The sequence below is a fragment of the Leopardus geoffroyi genome, chromosome A2, assembly GCF_018350155.1.
Source record: "Leopardus geoffroyi isolate Oge1 chromosome A2, O.geoffroyi_Oge1_pat1.0, whole genome shotgun sequence".
In the NCBI taxonomy this organism is placed as follows: Eukaryota; Metazoa; Chordata; class Mammalia; order Carnivora; family Felidae; genus Leopardus; species Leopardus geoffroyi.
The window spans coordinates 43,520,104-43,532,469 of NC_059331.1; the positions used below are offsets into that span (position 1 = coordinate 43,520,104).

Sequence of the window (12,366 nt, forward strand, 5' to 3'; positions counted from 1 at the left end):
GATGAAATGCTTTCTAGCCAACAAAGTGTGTGGTGATAGGTTTATAGGAATTCTGTTAATTATGTTAGACTCCTAATTGCATTGTCCATTTTTATATTCACCAAATGTATTTTAAGCAATTATCACAATCGCTATTGCAGGTCCTGGGGACTCAGAGGTTAACAAAAATAGTAAAATAAAGGACATCCACTAAACTTTCTGCCCATCCTAGGACAGCTCCCACATGTCAGTCAGTGACCAATAGCTGAGGAAAAAGAAACCTGTAGGTCAGTGATGAAAACAGAGTTTTAGATCATTAACTTTATTATTAATATTTTGCCATTTTTGTATCTCTCAGAGTCTCTAAAATTCTTGAGATACAAAACCATTTTCTCTGAGATGAGAGATTTTTGAGAGACTCCCCTCTTTATTTCCCATGTCTGCCTTAGAGAATTTCTCAAACAGTTGTTTCAGGTTATAGATATAATTGGTTATTAGTCATTTCGGTGTCATTGTTCATTGACATACATCTCCACATTATCTCTCCACCATCTGAAAAGCAGGGTTCCATTTTCTGATTAATCTTTGTCTAGTCATTGAGGATATTGAAGCGGCTCCTGGTTAATTAGACCATTTTATCTCTAACCTCATACATTTTCTGGATGTAACAATGATAGTGGTGTCAGCAATTCCAAGCCCTGAAACCTGGCTAATCAGCTCCTGTGATTTGCTAGGGGTACCATTGTTTCAATTGTTAGAACGAAATTGTCATGAGAGGTTATGTGTATGTGGACATTTTTATCTCCAAGTTAATTACACACATGTAATGAAACCTATACAGTTCATAAAGTAGAAAATAAATAAATAAGTAGCATCTACAGCATTTAGTGATGTAAATCCAGTGCGTGCACGCACACACACACACACACACACACACACATAATATAATAAAATAGATTTGTACTCGCATAGGAAGCGCACATAGTGAGAAAGAGCACGGGCTTCTCATTTTACCAGCTGTGTGGACATGGAGAAGTCAGAGCCTTTGGAACATCAGCCTCCTTATCTGTCAAATAGAAATAATACCTACAGGATTAGAAGGATTAAAACACATTAAATAATATGTTTTAAGACATCCATTCAATCTACTCAATAATGTGTGTTAATTACATGATAGTTATTATTCAAAGAAACAACCTCATTCTCTCCACTCATGAAAGAAAGCAATTAACATTTCATAATAATTTGTATTAAAAAGTGATTGTTAGGGGCGCCCAGGTGGGTCAGTCGTTTAAGTGATGGACTTCGGCTCAGGTCATGATCTTGCAGCTTGTGAGTTTGAGTCCCACGACAGACTCTGTTCTGACAGCTCCGAGCCTGGAGCCTGCTTTGAATTCTGTATCTCCCTCTCTCTTTGCCCCTCCTCCACTCGCACTCTGTCTCTCTGTCTTTCTCAAAAATAAGTATTAAAAAATTAAAAACAAAAAGTGATTGCTTCACTTTTATTAAGATTCCAGAAAATTACAGGAGAAGTAAAAAACAGCCAAGTTTGCTATTTCCGCTGGGCTTCTTGAGATGTAGTCTAGCTGTACTAGAGTTTAGACCAGAATTCCAAAAGATAACTGGAAGGCAGAAAAGCAAGTGAACTTCATTTTATGAACTACTTGAGGCTTGTTTTCTCTAGCATTTCCAAAGAACTATACAAAAGAAAACTAAACAAAACAAAACAAAAATCAACAAAAATCTTCCTTCAAAGAAGTTTGAAAAACACTGAAAGTTAGGTTGCCTCTTGAAGAATCACATTTCTTATTTTAATGGTGAAGTGTCTGAGAACTTCACAACAGCTCTACTGAAGGAATAAAGGGACAGACTTAAATCCCTTTAGTTTATTGTTTAGGTTTTTCCCCAAATATTCCACATAACCTGTGTTACCGCACAAACATCTTTCAAAAAATGCTGAGGTAAGTGTTGTGGGTTGAAGAGTATCCTCCACAAAAGTCATGTCCTCCCAGAAATAAGAATGGGAGCTTATTTGGAAATAAGGTATTTGCCAATGGAATTAGTTACAGCCACTTTTATGAAATCATCCGGATTCCGATTGGGCTCTAAATCCGTGACTGGTGTCTTTGTGAGAAGAGAAGAGGATACACAGAGATACTGTGAAGGGGAAGGTGGCAATGTGAAGATGCAGGCAGAGACTGGAGTGATGTTGACCCAAGAATGTCAAGGATCACGGAGAACCACCAGAAGCCAGGGGAGAGGGCACGGGATGTTTTCTCCTTCAGAGCCTCCAGAACAAATCAACCCCGACAACACCTTCATTTTATACTTCAAGCCTTTTAAACTGTGAGAGAATAAAGTTGTTGGTGTGCACCTCTAAGTTTGAGGTAATTTGTTACTGGCAGTCCTAGGAAACTAATAATATTGCATGTATGTGGTATTTTAAAAATGGTGATTTGAAGTTTATTTATTATTTATTTTGAAGGAGAGAGAGAGAGAGAGAGAGAGAGAGAGAGAGAGAGACAGAATCCCGAGGAATCTCTGTACCGTTAGCACAGAGCCCCAGGAGGGACTTGATCGCACGAACCATGAGATGATGACCTGATCTGAAATCAAGAGTCAGATGCTAAACCGACTGAGTCACCCAGATGCCCCTAAAAATGGCAATTTGAAACTGAAAACTTCCATAAAATATATCTCGATAAGAGCTTTCCTTTCTCTTCTGTTTTGGTTCCGTTATTTTATTTTATTTTATTTTATTTTATTTTATTTTATTTTATTTTATTTTTATTTTATATTTTATTTTATTTTATTTTATTTTATTTTATTTTATTTTATTTTATTTTATTTTATTTTTTAGTCATTGCAGGGGCAGGGGGAGAAATTGTGCATGCTACTGATAAAGCCTATGTACACTGCTAAGTAGTCTGATTAAGAGGAGACTCGTAGCTCAGAAGTGGACTCTCCATTATTATCACTTGTGCTCTTGTCAGCAAAAGCACTTGGCACCTGTGAATTATTGGTGTTTGTGAAGAGTTCATAAAACAGCTTCTTCCATGCTAGCACCAAGAGAAACAAATAAAATAAATAATAAAATAAGTAATAGCCAATATATGATAGCAATGTTTGCTAAATTTGAGTTAGTCTCTGTGCTTAGCTTTGGAATAGCATGGAAAATTAAGACGAATGTCTACATTTTCAAAGATAAAAGAGCTGGATAGAATTTTGTTTTCTTTGTCTAGAAAAACAAAACAGCATCCACTTTAATCCAGCGCTTCAGGGGCACCTGGGTGGCGCAGTCGGTTAAGCGTCCGACCTCAGCCAGGTCACGATCTCGCGGTCCGTGAGTTCGAGCCCCGCGTCAGGCTCTGGGCTGATGGCTCAGAGCCTGGAGCCTGTTTCCGCTTCTGTGTCTCCCTCTCTCTCTGCCCCTCCCCCGTTCATGCTCTGTCTCTCTCTGTCCCAAAAATAAATAAACGTTGAAAAAAAAAAAAAAATTCAGCGCTTCAGAGAGCTGCGTCCACCCAGCTCTGTTTGAACTGAGTCTTAGAGTGTATGTCACACTTGATGGTAGGCCATCTGCGATTTCTCCAAAGCAGTAGAAAGAACAGCCAAGATCATGGGATTGAAAGAACCCTTAGGCGCTTGGACCCTTTGAGGTCTGATAGGCAAATAAAGAAAAAAAGTAGATTTGCCCAAAGTCTATTTCCTTCTTATCTGGAGAGCACTTCCTATCAGGATTCTCTGTTGAGCTACGTTGATGCAAGCCTGGCAGCTACTGCTTCCTAGGCACTTTGCGTGCAGAATTTGGCCATGTTTTTCATACTGAAAATGTGTTACAAGCTTAAGTCACATTTATGGCTTCCCAGAGCCCTCCAGATGAGTTCCTCATTCTTTAAGGTAGCTAAAAGGCATTTGTATTTACTTACCCTACCCCCTTTCTAAAGAATCCCTCCACCCGAATTCCTGTACTTTGGGGTGGTTAAGATTGTGGCTTCTGTTGTTAGACTGACTAGTTTCAAGTTCTAACTTGTGTAAAATGGGGGAGGATCAGCAGTTTCATCACAGAGTTTGGGGTAAGACTTAAATCAGATAATAAATGCCAAGTTACTACATGTAATGTTAGTAAATTGTCAAAAATGTCATCATCACATTGATTATCTTTCGAATACCCACTGGGATAAATTTGCACTGAAAAGCATTCCCTGACTTCACAAGATTCAATTAGATGGATGTTAACAATAATTATCAGAACACCCCCAATATTAGTTATCTTAGCTCCATCAATTCTAATTCTAGAAAATTATGCCAAGAAAATAATAACAAATACAGTATAGGAAAGGCATTTGTTATTGCATTATTTATAATAAAAAACCATAATATAGAATGAAGTAAACATTTTTATTTAAATATATTTTGACATGATGGATTATTATGAAACTTGCAACATGTGTAGTTCCATTAAAACTAAAATTTCACAAGTTCTCATTATTAACAGTGAAATTACTTATGTTATATTTTTAACTGGGTCATGGTAGAGATTAACAATTGACAGCATAGTATAGAAAAAGATTCAGGAATGACTGCTCCCAGTATCCAAATTGGGTATTTTTTTCTCTTCACATTTCTGAGACTTGCAAATATTCTATACACATCCATTATTTATATAATGGAATAAACTAATAACCTTAAACTTAAAAACCATGCTGGTTGAGTAAATAAAACTGTCTCCTACATTTGCATACCAATCCATGCCAGTGAGATGTATGATGTTCCTAACTTTTCCCCTGTGGTGACGAACGTGGAAACAGGTTGGTAAAGAACGTGAAAAGAGAACATGAATAGGAAGGAGGAGAAGGAAAAGCTTGATGTATACTCATCTTTGTGCAGTCAATGTTTACAAAGTCAGTGTAGCATCACTGGAGAAACTGTTTATGTTCAAATACTCAAGTGAGGAAAAACAGGACCAAAATTTAGTACTGTGTGAACCTTGGAAGAATCAACAGAAAATGTCAAGGGCTTTTCTCATACAGGGAACCAACCAATTTTCCCCACTCATAAAAGAAAAAAAAAGCTTTTGTTGATTATGAGTCTGAAAAAGAAAAATTGAACTCATGTTTGTCATCTCTGTAAATCATCCCTGTCATTTAATCTTTATATTGGGAGGAAGACAATATAGCATAATGAATCAGGGGATGCTATTTCATTTTCTTATTTCATATCTGAGTTTAGTCTAGTGTAATTATGGTGTTTATGAAGTTTAAACTGATGTAGCAAGAGAGAAATAGAACAACTGCTCATCCACTCTAAGGAGCATTTCTTCATAAGAAAGATCACATTGGCAAGTACAGGAAATGCATGAGAGGTTTTTATCAACCAATAATTTAAATTTCTGAGAGACTTTCATTGTGGTAAATTGGGAAAAAATATAAATCTATTTCTAAATAAGTTTTAAACCAAAATGAGGAAATCTTAGCAAAAATATTTCACAGTTAGAGGGAGATAGAGGCAAAACAAAAACAAAAATACCTCACCCTAATCTGCTGAGAAAGAACCAGGAAATTATAAATGAGCAGAGCTGCCCTTGGCTGGAGGCAAGATCTCTGAGACAGTAATAAGGAATGAGGTTACCAAACATTCAGAGAGATATGAGCTGATAAAACTTAATCAGCCTAGTTTCACAAAGGGCAAATCTTTTCTGACAAATTTGGTGGCATTTTTGCATGGCACAGAGGGCAGGAGAGGTACGTGCCTGGAATGAGAGATGAAATTCAACTTAACAAAGTAGAAAGGCATAAATGACATACCTCGGAATGCGATATAGTCTCAGCTTTCCAAAAGAGGCCATGTGAGTGACCTTTCACCCCAAGCCTACAGATTTCATCAAGATATTCATGTTGGCAGTAAGCAAGAAACAGGATTGATGGGTCAGCATGCTTAGTTGTCACACTCTGTTACCAAAATGGCACCCGCTCTCATCAAGTAATAGACATTTGGGATGTGTCTCTATCTTGGCTGCTCAAGATTTTCACAGTGCTTTTCTCAGTTATTTGTTTATCTTCTCCCAAATGTTCTCCATTCAGTTTGTTATCAGTATGCACATGGAATCAGTGCCATTTCAGGGGGTGACAGTCTTAGCTTAGAGGGCAACCAGTGGGGCCGCTCTCATATCTCAATGATAATAATAGGTTTTGTAGGGTTTTCTAACATCTTCGCTAGTCTTCACTGAAATGTCCAGGGACATTTTAAGGAAGTGTTTTTGGGTACTTTGTATACTTGAAAGCATGCTGTTAATTCTCACAGGTTCATATTGAAATCCTCTAAATTAGGGAAGTAGTAGTATCAAAGACCCAGAAGTTCAAAAGAATCTGAGTTTGCCTCTCAGTTGATTCATTAGCATCAGCCTACACATCAGCTTGTCTCTTTCGTCCTAACCATACAAATAAGCAAAACTGAAACATACACATACAAACAGGTTCTCTAGGCTCTGCTCACTTCTCTCTTTCTCTTTGCCATCTGACTTGTATGTTGTTTATACTGCATGCCATAGTTTTCTTTACATCTTCAGTTCACCTTAAACTTGGCCTTGCTTACCAATCCATCTTGACTTTGATAATGATATTTCTCCCAAGGAAACAAAAGGTTATTTGATTACCAAGTAAGTTTTTGTTGTTGTTTTCCACTGTTCTCTAACACATAGCAACCTTAACTATGTCCTCTATTAAAAACCTGGGTGACTCAGCATCAACTTCAGCTTAGGTCATGATCTCATGTTTCGTGAGTTTGAGCTCCATATCAGGCTCTGTGCTGACAGCCTGGAGCCTGCTTCAGATTCTGTGTCTTCCTCCGTCTCTGTTTCTACCCCTGCTCATGCTCTCTTTCTCAAAATTAAATTAACATAAAAACAAACTCTCCTTTGTTGGTCTCTCATATGATGGATGTGTTCAGCAGAATAATGGCCCCAAAGTTGTCCATGTCCTAATCCCCGGGACATGTGAATGTGATAGGTTACATGGCAAAGGGGAATTAAGGTTACGGATGGAATAAAGGTTGCTAAGCAGCTGATCTAAAAGGAAGTTTATCCTGGATTTTCTGGTTGAGCCCAATGTAATTACAAGAGACCTTAAAAGTAGAAGAAGGAGTTAGATGACAATTCTATGGAGGAATAGTCAGATTCATTTGATATGAGAAGGGGGCTCCATAATTTAAGGAATGTGGGCAACCTCTAGAAGCTGGAAGAGGCAAGGAGAAAGATTCTACTCTCAAGCTTCTCAAGAAGGGGTGCAGCTCCACCATGATTTTTGCTCATTGAGAGTCATTTTGGAAATCTGTCCTACAGAACTATAAGATAATGGATTTGCATACTTTTATGCTGCTAAGTTTGAGATAATTTCTTATGGTGGCAATAGATAACTAATACAGTGATTCAGGTAAAATAGTCTTACTTTCTCATACAGATCTTCCTCAGAATTTTTTTGCTCTTTTCTCTCTTTTGTCAGTTCTAAAGATGTTGATAATCTCTGGTCTTTCATCTTGGGCTTTCCTCTTACTCAATTCCACATTGGTACTAACTTTAAAGAACAATGCCATTCAACTCTGCCTTTCTCCCCAGCCAACTCCTGCTTAGAGGTGGCTACTGGTTCTACATCTGTGAGTCTGTCTGGCAACTCAAATTTAACATGTTTAATGACATTTTTTAAATAGCAAAATCATGAATCTCAAACAAATAAAAATTAACCCATTGAAAGATTTTGTTTAAATAATGAATTAACATGGGGACCAGTAAGATATTGCAACCTGTTCAAAGTAGAATTCAAAGAACCACATGTGCATAGGCAACAAGAAATGGAAAAGTATATTTATAAATGGAGGCAGAATGGGTTTATCATGACTAAATTGCATGGTATATCAATTATATATCATGGAAGCTGACACAAAGAACATAACAAAACAAAACAAAACAAAAACCTGGTTTATCCACAAGGGAAAAGGGGGAAAAAACAATTTTATTGCACTGGGTACAGTTCATTTGCATTTCAATGGATAAGAATCATTTGCATCCTTCACAGTTTTCTCTTCCTTACATTGTTGTAAAATAGAGAAAAGACATTGAAAGGCAGAGTTAACTCCAAAAAATGCACTGGACAGGATACCCAGCAATTTTCCTGTGTCATTTTGAAATCTTTCACGAATTTTCCTGATATAGCCTATCTCGTTTCTCCCCTCTGTTCACTTTTTCATTCTCCTGATGATCATTTTATACATTATCATTATACATTATTCCTTTCTTCACATCACTCCTTATCCACACTCCATTCAGGATTCATACTCCACTTAACTCAAGCTAAGTGTTCAGTGATCTCTACATTGCTAAGCCCGATGGTATATTTCCCCCTCATCCTATTTGGCTTACCAGCCCTACTTGCCAACCCTACCATTCCCTGTTCAGATGTTACCAGACCAGTGATGTTTTCCTTTGCCAGATTTTATAAAATAACACTCCTCCACATCAGCCCAGAATTCCTAGCTCTCTTACTCTTTATTTTTCTCCATTGCACTTAATACCATCTCAGGTACCATGTGGTCCTTGTTGACTTAATTTATGTCTCCCCAATTAAAATAAAGCTCCATTAGAAGAGCAATTTGAGCAGGTTTTTTTTTTTCCTTACTCTGTTTTCCAGACCCAGAGATAGTTTCTGCAAATGGTAAGCCCATGAAGAAATGCTTGTTCAGTAAATAAATGAAAAATGAATGAAACTTATATCTGTTTTCTCATCTACTTTCATCCTCAGTGCCCTCATCTTTCCCCTTTTCGTTTTTCTGTTAACAGTCAAGGAGGGGCGCCTGGGTGGCTCAGTCGATTAAGCATCATACTCGGCTTTGACTCAGGTCATGATCTCATGGTTTTTGAGTTTGAGCCCCACATTGAGCTCTGCCCTGGCAGTGTGGAGCCTCCTTGGGATTCTGTATCTCCCTCTCTCTCTGCCCCTCCCCAACTTGCGCGCGCGCTCTCTCTCTCTCTCTCTCAGTATATATAAGTAAATAAACTTAAAAAAAAAAAAAACAGTTCAGGAAGTCAACATACATGCATTCATCAGTTACAGCTAGCTCAGAGGAATCTTTAATGCTCTCTTTCCTTCATCTCTCACTTCAAATCAGTTTTATCATTCTGCCGGTATTGCCTGGAAACACTTCAGAAGAGCTCTCGCATTGTTCTCATTCTCTTCATTTCTACTGACAATGCCCCAATTATCTCAGTGTTTTCAAATGTTTGATAAATAATCTCCATGACTTGTGGTTCTCTTCCCTTGTTCTTCCAGTTAATCATAGATCTAAGCATGTCAGATAGTCCTGCTTAAAATTGAAAGCACTTCCATGTTTTCTAACTGTTAACACATCAAGTTCAAACCTCTGTAATGTCATTTAAGGGCCTTCAAAATGCTCTACATATACGATTCCATTTCTATATTTTATTATTCCCCTACCTTCCAGACTAATTATATCTATTTTTGAATGGCACATATTTTTATGTCTCTATTCAAGCTAGTCCTAGAATTTCCATACTACACCCTTCCCTTTCAAAGGCATTCTCACTGTTTTACACATAGCTTACATAATACCTTTTTTGTCAGTCTTCCATAACCTCTAGGCAGAATTAATCACTTCCTCTTTGAACTCCCTTTAAAGTATAATCATGTTTTGGTGTAATACTTATTCTGTTATATTGCGGTTACTTATTTTTATGTCTGCTTCCCTTTCTCGAGTACATATCACGTGACGTAGAGTGTGTGTTCTGGAGTCAGATTGCCTACATTCAAAATTGGATTACAACATTCTCTCTGGCTGTTCAATATTGAGCAAGTTACTTAAATCCTCTAAACCACAATTTCTTCACACATACATCGGTAATATTAGAATCCACCTGTCAGAGTTCTTATAAGGATGAAGATAATTTGTGTACAAGTTAAACTTTAGACCTGGCTCTTAGTACATGTCTCAGTTGCTCTTATTCGATTATAAGCTCCTTGAGTGCAATTTATTTATTTATTTTTATATTATCTGTGCCTGAAGAAGGTTCAGCCAATAATTACAGCTAATAAAATTTGGTTGAATTTGCTTCCATTGGACTTTATCACTGTGTCCTGGCAATATTTAAACAAGCAATGATATCAAATTGTATTTTGGTTTGGCTTTAAACTGCAATGATAAACAGAATGTGAACTGTATGGTAATGTACAGTTCTTACTATGATTTACTTTATGATCTGTGTACCATTTCTGATGTGTCATACACTTTCCAGGCAGGTTTAATACTCAGCCTTTGAATCACTAGGTCACCATAGATGGCTGCCTGGACTGAAATACTGCAAGTCTCCATGTACACATCTTACACCAAGTGTATGCCATTAGTTCATTCTGCTAGAGTGTCTGATATGAAAATAACCAGAATGATTCTATTATGTTCAAAGTAGCTTTTCAATTAAGAATTATCTTCTCAAATGTCTGTTGCATGAAAGAATTTCAAGTATGGCCGCTGTCAGGTAGATATTAAACTCATCCCCCTCATTTAAAAAAAAATTAAATGTTTTTTTAAATTTATTTTTGAAGGAGAGAGAGAGAGCGAGAGCGAGCATGAGCGGGGGAGGAATAGAGAGAGAGGGAGACACAGAATTCGAAGCAGCCTCCAGGCTCTATGCTGTCAGCAAAGAGCCCGATGCGGGGCTTGAACTCACAAACCGGGAGATCATGACCTGACCTGAAGTCGGATGCTCAACTGACTGAGCCACTCAGGACCCCCCTCATTTTTTATGTTTGCTTGAATAAGAACTCACTGATTATCTAAGTTGTCAAATGAGTGCCAATTTCAACGTATGGCTTGATTCTGATCAAGGTTTAAATTTAAGGCTATTTTGAAATTGTACCTTTTTCCCCACCTTTATTGAGATATAATTGATCTATAATATTGTCTAAATTTAAGGTTTATGATATAACGATTGATTTATGTATGTATTGTAAAATGATTACCATATAAAGTTAGTAAGCCCATCTATCATCTCATATAGTGACAATTTTTTCTCTTTGTGATGAGAATTTTTAATAACTGTCCTCTTAGCAACTTTCAAATATACACTATACTCTTGTTAACTATAGCCACCATGCTGTATATTATATCCCCGAAACTTATTTCTCTCATAACTGAAAGTTTATTCTCTTGGACAAACCTCACCTATTTCCCTCCTCTCCCCCCCACTCCTCCCCATCTCCACCCTTAACAACCATAGATCTTTCCTCTGTTTCTATGAGTTCATTCTTTTAAGATTCCACATACAAGTGAGATCCTACAGCGTTTGTCTTTCTCTGTCTGACTTATTTCACTTAGCATAATGACCTTAAGGTTCATCCATATTGTCACAAACTACAGTATTTCCTTCTTTATGGCAAATAATATTCCATTTATGTATTTACCACATTTTTTAATCTGTTCATTCACTGATGGGCACTTAGGTTGTTCCCATGTCTTGGCTTTTGTAAATAATGATGCAGTGGACATGGAAACCTACACTTTTGAAATAGTATAAAATATATTTGTAGAATGATTACCATCGAAGTATTGCTAGAACAAAGTTTTCTTTTCGTTAGAACTTAAAGGCCACTGTTTCCAACTACTGTTTCCAAAAATCAGTTTCTCCAACCCAGCCCTCACATCAATATATCCAACTCTTTATTGGACAGCTAAACCTATGAGCCCCAAAATCCTTGATGCTTTTTTCCTCTGAACATGAATTCCAGAGAAGACATAATTGACTTAGTCTAGGTTAGGTTCAACAGGCTTACGAACTTGGTTTGGAAACTAAGAGGCTTAGTAATAGAAAGCAATAGAAAGGAAAGAAAGCCAGAGGGGAGAGAGCCTTTTTTTAAATCCTGAAACTATGCAGAACTGGTTATAGTGTAGTGTGTGCAATCCTGGACTTTGAGTCAAATCTGAATTTGAGTACTAGCTCTATAATTTCACTAGCAGTGTCCCTGAGCAAATCATTTAACTTCTGTAAGCGTTAGTCAGGACCAGCTACATAATTTGCAGGGCACAGTGAAAAATAAAAATGCAGGGTCCTGGAGAGGCAGGCCTGGTGACAGGAGGAGGTACCAAATGTTAGCCAAGGCATCAAGCACTCAATGTTCACCAGACTCATCAAACTTCACTTATAAAACTCAAATATGTGGCTAACGGTATTAAGAGTGCTAAGGCAGTGACTTCAGAACAGAACCAGAAGTGCAGGGCCCTTCTAAGAGCTGAGCCCCATGCAATCATACTGGTTACATGCCTGGTTTAATTTCCTCTTTGGTAAAACCAAGCAAAGTCATTAGACTCTACTTATTTTTTGTTTTG

At 37.4% G+C, this 12,366-nt stretch overlaps 1 protein-coding gene across 1 annotated transcript in view; it reads left to right on the top strand.

Annotated features, from left to right (window-relative positions):
• The window catches only part of CNTN6 (contactin 6), a 284,097-nt gene that overhangs the window by 93,436 nt on the left and 178,295 nt on the right, over positions 1-12,366 (top strand).